Below are 9,179 nucleotides of genomic sequence, written 5' to 3'. Positions count from 1 at the left end.
CGTATGCTCTCACTCAGTGGATGGATGATGTCACAGGAAGCTTTGTGGTTGATTACTATGCCAGTCTTACAAAGGAAGACGACACTTGAACGCTTACGTTGAGCTAACGTTTTGAGCCATGACTCCTTCTATTCTGGCTCCCAGTAACACAACAAGACCACATTTTAAGACTCCTATGTAGCCTACAGCCCTGTGGTGGAGAGTCAGCCCTAAAAGGGTCTATAACTGACTAAAAAGAATTTCCCAAATTTGTGTTAAATCTTTAAAAGTGGCAATGTTATCTATAATAGTTGTCACATTTGTTAAAGCTGAATCAAAATGCAGACACAAGACAGGTAAGATGATGTGATTGGTGTCAGGGGCTGATGAGTGAGTCAAGGCTGGCAGCTCTGGTGGAATAAGAACAGGAGTAAGTGTCTGAGGTCAGTAAGCAAACTAACAAATACCTTAAAAAGACTGGTGAGCAAACAGAACAAGAGCGAGATGCGTGACTCATCACAAACTGAGTAGGCACTACAATCCGTCAGGGACTGGAAACAGGCTCTCAGTATTTGTAGTGTACAGGAGTGGCTTGATTGGAGGAGCGGTGTGCTGATTACAGATGGAGATCTGGTGTGCTGATTGCGATGGAGAGCTGGTGTGCTGAAAGCAGGACAATGAGAGACAGTGAGGGAGGAAGGAAAGGCACAAAAACCAAAACACATCAAACACACTACATTTACACAAATGTAAAAATAAATAAAAGCTCTCTCACACACACACACCCATGTTGATGTCACAGGCGGTCACGGCGGAGAAGTTGTGACAATAGAGGAGCTTTGATTGTCATGTTTAAACATTATAAGAGATACACTTTAAAACTCTTGAGCTCCACAGAGTTTAATGGAATTTAAATTGTGTTTCTGATAAATCACCAAAAGTGTTAAAGAGATCAAATCTCTTTGCAAACTTTGTGACATATTTACAAGAATAAATTTGTCTGACTTCCCACTGTATTCATTTTGCTTTATTACACCTCCTTTATTGTTTAGTGTAAGTTCCTATATCAATGTGACGGCCTGAACTGTGCCAACATACCATCATATATTACCTCAAAATAAAAGTAACTTGCTTTTTAAAAGGTGAAATTTCCACCTATAACAACTTTGTATTCAAAAGCCTGTAGGCTCTAGTTTTATAATAAAGACATATTCTGATACTCATATTGCTTTGAGGTGTAGTTCAGATGCCATATTTGCAATACTTTCACTTCATTTTTTCATCACTTTTTGCTTTGCTGTATAAAATACTTTTGTCACGACCATTTGTTTGAAAAGGGGACATGTCCAACTTATGAAATAACATAGTTGTGTTTTGTTCTACCTTGCGTAGGAGTGTCTGAACAACTAAAGCCTTCTGAGGATTTGTGCCTGTACTAAGTGTCCTCCAACACCACCTCCTTCAACATGGTAGATCAGTCATTAAAGTACAAAACGTGTGTCACAAACATAATAAGTAAAATCAAACACAATGATTTGACATTGTCTATGTCTACCCAGGTGCTCCCTGAGGTTGGGGGTAGAGGATTCGTAGCCACATCATGTATGAGGGTTTGAGGACAGGCCTTCCGACATATTTTATTGCATCATATGTGGAGATGTGTGTGGGTGTGTATATGTGAAGATGTTATGGTACTTGGGGAATTAGTTAACATGCTAATTGGCCGCCAGCGGGAGGCTTAGGGTGCTTTCACACCTGCCCTGTTTGGTTCGGTTCAATCAAACTCAAGTTCGTTTGCCCCCTAAGTGCGGTTCGTTTGGGCAGGTGTGAACACAGCAATCACACAGGTGTGCACCAAAACAACCAGACCAAAACCTTCTTGAAGAGGTGGTCTCAGTCCGGTTTCAAATGAACTCTGGAGCTTGCATGTACAGAGCCTGGGTTTGGTTGAAGGTGGCAGTGCTGTTTGGGCTGAGGAAGCCATGTGTAAGTAAGGAGGAAATCCAGGAAGAGGAAGCTTATTTAAGTGTGGGAGTGGCCTATTTGAATCCCTTTTGTTTGAGACCATGCTGTAAGGTGAGTGTGTTTGCTGATCCTGTAAGCTTATTTATCTCCTGTAACTTTAGCTTATATTGTAGTTATGCTATGTAGCGTGTGAAACAGAGTATGGTGAATGTGCTAGGAAAGGTTGTATCAGCCTGGGTTTGGTTGAAGGTGGCGGTGCTGTTTGGGCTGAGAAAGCCATGTGTAAGTAAGGTAAAGGAGGTTATTGGGTTGGTGCGGGGAGCAGTGAGACCTGGCATTAGAGGAGTGTCTCTGGGACATCAGAGATCACTGTCTAGCCTCCTGGAGGTGTCGTGGGACCAACTAGACGAAACACTGGTGAAAGGAGGTTCCCACCCGATGACCCCAAAGATGTGTTAGTTATCACTGCCCACTGGTCTGCATAGTTAAGCCTTGCCTATAATAGCTTATCATAGGGCTTAGGAGGTTATTCACTGAGTGCTGATCCTTTTCTAGACCACAGACTTCTTGTGTTTATTTGAATGGTGCAGTTCGTTTGTGGTGAGCACGTGTTCCGACCTGGATGTGAACCAACTGCAGTCACATGACACATTGTTTGGGTTAAACATGAGCGTGTTACAGTCCTGGATTATTATTAATGTGCACCTCCTCCTGTACTGCCTTAATATGCACATTCAGCACATCCAATGCATCAAAACATTGTTTTCTAGTTGGAGCCGCGCCTCGTTTTCAAACTGTATGGTTTGACTAAAATGAACAATGACAGCAATATAGTCCACGATGAGCAGCGCTAAAATCAACCTGCGTAGTTGTCCCTCCATTGTGACATTAGAAAGTGTCACATTTATCTTGCAAGTGTACTCTTCTTCAACGTTTGGTTTACTTCCTGGGTTTTTCCAACATGGAAATTCTGACCAATCAAGAGCAGCTTTCTCACACAAGGCATTTGATCTGGTTCGCTTGTAAATGCTGCCGTGAGAACATGAATCAACTCTAGACAATTATACAACTTTGAAACAAATTTAGTCGCTGATTCAGACCAAAGCAAGACAACTCTAGGTCTGAAAGCACTCAACATACGATGCTATTGTTATTACTCGTGACTTCCCTCTGTCTAACGGCCAGAACGTCACATGTTAAGCTCTTGTGAGGCATATTGTGGGCTGTCTGTGCAGGCTTCCAGCCCTCTCTGTCTTTCACCCATGAAGCCCAAAGACAGGGAAGCATGCAGAGGAACGGGAGGACTGAAGACTCTGGCAGTTTCGTGTCTGGCAGTTTCAGTCGAAGTGTGTGGAAGAGAGAGTCAGTTAAGCCCTTTGCACAGCTGGCAGGATGCATGTCTAGATCCCTCTAACACGACGGCACAGCTCATGGGAATAGGAGTGAACAGTGCTCGGAAATCATCTTAGGGTGCATTCCCCATGTGTGCACAATCATTATGTGTGTTTGTCTGTGTTTGGGGATTGGCATGAGAGAGTGCTGGTGTTCACCTGAGTAACAATTACCTGTGTAATTAGAGATGAGATACTGCGGAGGGAAATTTGTTTAGTCCTCCCATAGTTCAAGGTAACTTACCGCCTCGTGACACGAACTCATAGCACACGGTAGTCTGTCTTCTTTCAGGCTTACTGAAGTTTCATGAATAGGATTTAGAGCCGGGAAATGAGAGGAGAACAGACACAGTGTGTTTCTGAGTGTGTCTGTTTTAGGGTTGAGGCTACAGAGGTGGTTTGGATGCGATTGAAATAGCTGAAACATAATCTAGCATGGGAGCGGAGGAAGAGGGGGAGAGGTGTCAGTGTGTTCTGTGTGATTGTCCAGAATATTTGCAGTTGGTTGTTTTATCTGAATTTCACAGTAAATGTTTGCTTCTCAAGGTTGGGGGATTTCAAGTCTTAACATGTTAAGAAATGTTCATGTGTTTGTGAAAAGTATCGCCAAACTTTAGTAACGTAGTGTTTGCTTTGGCTCGCTTTATGTAGGTCAATAAGAAAGATCTTTCTTCCTGCTCAAATCTTCATTCATACATTTCCAGTATTTCATCTCTTTCCTATGCTTTCATTCACAAATTCATCAAGTTTAATGTAATTATTTACCACCAGTCGATCTTTTCTAATTAAAACTGGCAGTGATGTAACTTCCTGAACTCATGCATGGTCTATATATACACAGGCAGACTGAGTGTTGCTGAAACCACCGCTTCATCTGAGCAGCATACGCAGCAATTCTTTAGAAAAAGACACTAAACGAACATCGGTTGTTTGGTTTACCCTGGCTCGGATCCAGGAGTCTGAGCCAGCGTACACTGTGTGAAGCTGGCTCAAGTTACACTTAGAAAAATATGATTGGCTACTGTCCAACAAATGATTTTGGACAGTCTGCCAGTGTTGGGCTAATCTTGGGGTTGGTGAACCTATTTTGGTCGCTCACCTTGCTTGACAATCTTGGGCTTCCACTGGATGAATTAGTTCCTGGGTTTCTGAGTTTGTAAACTTTATTAAGGTGCCATAAAAAATGAAATAAAATAGAACAAAACAACGGAAAACAGGGCTGTGTTTTATCACCCTCATGTATTCACCACTGAAATATTTTCATGAAACCAAACCCTATTTTTGATACTAATTATGTCTGGCTTTTTTCTACAATCGTATTCATAATTACCTCTCTATGCAGTAGTTTTTTAATTGCTGGTGGCGGGGTCTGCCACTCAAAATTGGCTTCACGTGCACAGGTGATGCACACAAAAGGAGGTATGCATGTAATCCATTGTTACTGTGTGGAATTTTGGCTCAGTAGGTGTGTTTCCATCCATCTGTTTTTATACACATTTTGGAAACAGCTAAAAAAACAATCTTGAAATATTGCAGAAAAAGTTTACATTTGGGAAGTGAAGAAGTTACTGTATCAATAAATAGTAAATTGAGGTGGCATTAGCTCAGTCTATAAGGACTAACCCTTACAAAAACAAGTATGGGGTGTAGACTGGTGCCAGTTCACCTGCTGGGCACGGCTGAGGTGCCCATGAGCAAGGCACTGAACCACCAACTGCTCAGAGCGCCTGTCCATGGGCAGCCCCTTCACTCTGCCATCTCTCCGTTTAATGCATGTATAGGTCCTGTTTGTGCATGTGTGTGTATTTTGGGCCTGCATGTGTATGACATGTGAAGGAGAAAGAGAGAAATTTCCACTGCCAACTGACCTTTTGCTAAGCCCCGCCCCTTTGTGATGATCCGTCAAGCTGTCAGAGTAAGCATGGAGCCCACACTGTCACTAACTGCACTCCCTGAAGAAATACACTGCCTGGCCAAAAAAAAAAGTCGCCACCTGGATTTAACTAAGCAAATAGGTACATAGGTACTATTGGATAATTACTGCATGGGCGATTATCTTTCAGCTGGCAACAAGTTATTTAACCTCAACTGGTGCAATGAGTTGCTTCTCATTTCCTAAACAACCATGTCGAAAGACACATCCCGTTGTCGTGGAAAAGATGTTAGTCTGTTTGAGAAGGGTCAAATCATTGGCATGCATCAAGCAGAGAAAACATCTAAGGAGATTGCAGAAACTACTAAAATTGGGTTAAGAACTGTCCAACGCATTATTAAAAACTGGAAGGATAGTGGGGACCCATCGTCTTCGAGGAAGAAATGTGGCCGGAAAAAAATCCTCAATGATCGTGATCGGCGATCACTTAAACATTTGGTGAGATCAAATCGAAGAAAAACAACAGTAGAACTCAGGGCTATGTTTAATAGTGAAAGTAAGAGCATTTCCACACGCACAATGCGAAGGGAACTCAAGGGATTGGGACTGAACAGCTGTGTAGCCTTAAGAAAACCACTAATCAGTGAGGCTAACCAGAAAAAAACGGCTTCAATTTGCTAGGGAGCATAAAGATTGGACTCTGGAGCAATGGAAGAAGGTCATGTGGTCTGATGAGTCCAGATTTACCCTGTTCCAGAGTGATGGGCGCATCAGGGTAAGAAGAGAGGCAGATGAAGTGATGCACCCATCATGCCTAGTGCCTACTGTACAAGCCTGTGGGGGAAGTGTTATGATCTGGGGTTGCTGCAGTTGGTCAGGTCTAGGTTCAGCAACAGTATGTGCTCAAAGAATGAGGTCAGCTGACTACCTGAATATACTGAATGACCATGTTATTCCATCAATGGATTTTTTCTTCCCTGATGGCACGGGCATATTCCAAGATGACAATGCCAGGATTCATCGGGCTCTTGTGAAAGACTGGTTCAGGGAGCATGAGACATCATTTTCACACATGGATTGGCCACCACAGAGTCCAGACCTTAACCCCATTGAGAATCTTTGGGATGTGCTGGAGAAGGCTTTGCGCAGTGGTCAGACTCTACCATCATCAATACAAGATCTTGGTGAAAAATTAATGCAACACTGGATGGAAATAAATCTTGTGACATTGCAGAAGCTTATCGAAACAATGCCACAGCAAATGCGTGCCGTAATCAAAGCTAAAGGCGGTCCAACGAAATATTAGAGTGTATGACCTTTTTTTTTGGTGGTGACTTTTTTTTTTTGGCCAGGCAGTGTACTATCATATTTTTGGAGAAATGAAAGAGTGATTCCAGAGAGAAGCAGACAGAGGGGTCTACAGTCTGTGTTTGAAGGATATATCCAGGATGTCAAACTGACTCAGCAGCAACAACAGGTTAAAAAGACAAAGATAGTTAGAAGCTAAAGCCGAACTATAGGCTACAGATCACAGTGTAAAAGTGAACCACCACATCACTGCTGATCGCCACACAAGACAATGAATATAAAGGGAAACTTTGCTGATAATGGACCAGCTGTGTGGCATCGCAGTGTGTGCAGATGAACAGTGTTTGGCTTCGAAAGTCAAACAAAATTCATCTGCACTGCAATGCGATGACGCACAGCTGGTTGAATATCAGCAAAGTTTCCCCGCTTCCCTTCACTGGTTCCTGTACAGCAGGGTTGGTATTTGTTTAACTGTTATAATCATTAAAAAGCAAAAGCAGCATGTGTATACATTCAGTAGGCTATATCTTCAGTAGCTAGCTAGCTAACCCTACACTTTTCAGGGTTTGATTTTGGTTTTGGAACAGGGAAGAAACGTATATCTTTTTCCAACCTCTCCAGGTAACGAGTATCATTAATACACGACGTGCCCCAGGCACAACATTTAGCTCCAAATCCACAAAACCAGCCTGAAAATGAAGGAAATCTGAAACGACTGCATTAGAGTCAATGGAGCACAGCTGTGTTGATGTCGGACCCTGGTCTGAGCCGGCCTGATGCTGAGTTATGATTGGCCAACTTGCATTCGGGGACGGGACTTAGCAAAGGGTCAGTTGAGCTCTCTGTTATTATAAATCCACCATTGTCCTTCGCTTGAGGTTTGACTTGCTCTCCTTTAATTATTATCTGATAGGATAGTTAGCACCACCTACTGCATATCTCAATGAACCAACTCCCTGTATTCACATATAGCAGTAGAGCATGAAAAAGCGCATAAACTCTCAGTTTTTACTGTTTGAAGCTACCGCTGTTGCCAATCCATTTTTTCTCCTGGAGCCACTTTAATGTGAAGCATGCTTTGTCTCTTGTGAATCTCTTGGGCGTGTGAAGGCAATCTGAATCCAGCATGGGAATGGCGGACCCCGTCACTAACAATGAAAACCACTGTCTAAAGAGGTCACTGCAGAGTGTTAATACATTGCGTGGTTATTGCAGCAAAAACAAATAGTGTCAAGAATGAGGTATGATTTCACAGAAAATCCTGAGGGCTGTGACTTTAAGAGCACTCAGGCCGTTTTTCTCAAGAACACTAGCAGGTTTTAATAATTTCTCATGTCCATTCATTCCCATGGTTGCCTATTCCCATGCTGCACTGTTCTTCCAGGGCTCTGTGTGTTGGCTGTAATTGTCCAAACAAAAGGGCCTCGGTCTAGAGTCACATGCTTCATCAGCAGCGGTGATTTCAGCTGTCTGGCCCTCCGCCCTTCTGGCTTAATGTAGTCCACCAACAGAGGAGGGGAGGGAGAGTGGGGTGACTTTTCCACAGAGTACCCCACAGTGAAGAGAACACACAAGGACAGCCTCGCACCAACCCACCCAGCCACTCACACAGACAAACACACTCTGAGCTTGTGGCTCAGGATGTCACCTCATTAGAGCTGGCAGTCTAGGTGGAAGTTTTTGGACTTGGAAGCACCGGAGTGACCCGCACAGACACACCACTCTAGTGCTGTTTCCCAATTGGCCGGTGAGGAAGTAATACTTGGAGTGAAGCGGCCTGTTTCTGTCCTGGTCCCGCTGCTCTGGGAAACTCACCTCCCAGGCGACCAGCGTTGCCACGGCAGTAATCCTGACAGACAAAAGATGGGAGTGCCACAGAGCACGATGCTGCCAGACCCTCTTATTGGCTGGCAACGTCCCACGCGATGCTGTGATTGGCCGGTGCTATGTTTATATACAAATTGGAGCAGTCAGAGGTCACATCCATCGATCTTGATGGTGACATGAAGGAAACCTGACCTCAAAACCTCAGGACTCTGAGGGGGTTTAATTCCCGTTTGATACACACACACATAGAAGCACACACACACACACATATATATAAACACAGGGGCTCTGTCTTAAGTCCAGTGGCCTGGGAGTGCAGAATTAAGTGAATACTGAGAGAGAGGGAGTGAAGTGACTAAATAATAGTGTCTGTGCTGTACAAAAGCACCGGCCACAACAATACCAAGAATGCATTAAAGGCCACTGGGTTCAGTGGGCTGCACACCTACACACAAACACAGAGGTTTTGGATTAACACTGGATAAATATTTTTATCCGGAGAGTAGCGTGTTGTGTAAACTAGTAATACCTTACAGGCTGAATCACTGCTGTTTCATTTGACCCGCCAACAAACTGCCCCAAACCAGTAATTATTATCATCAATAGGTTTTATCTCTTTTACTTAAATTTCAAGGCTTATTCTCTTTCTTTGATTCTCTCCTCCTTTAGTTCTCTGTTTCCTAAATCTATCTGCATGTTCTCCCTTTTAGTTTGGATTAGAAATAAACAGAGGTCACATGTTGAGTCACATGACTCACATGACTTGAGTCAAAATTGGATGATATAACTTGACAAAATCAAAAAAAGACTTCAACTCAGCTTTGGGCTTTAACACA

Source organism: Epinephelus fuscoguttatus, linkage group LG11 (genome assembly GCF_011397635.1).
Source record: "Epinephelus fuscoguttatus linkage group LG11, E.fuscoguttatus.final_Chr_v1".
Lineage (NCBI taxonomy): Eukaryota > Metazoa > Chordata > Actinopteri > Perciformes > Serranidae > Epinephelus > Epinephelus fuscoguttatus.
This window is presented reverse-complemented; position numbering follows the sequence as displayed.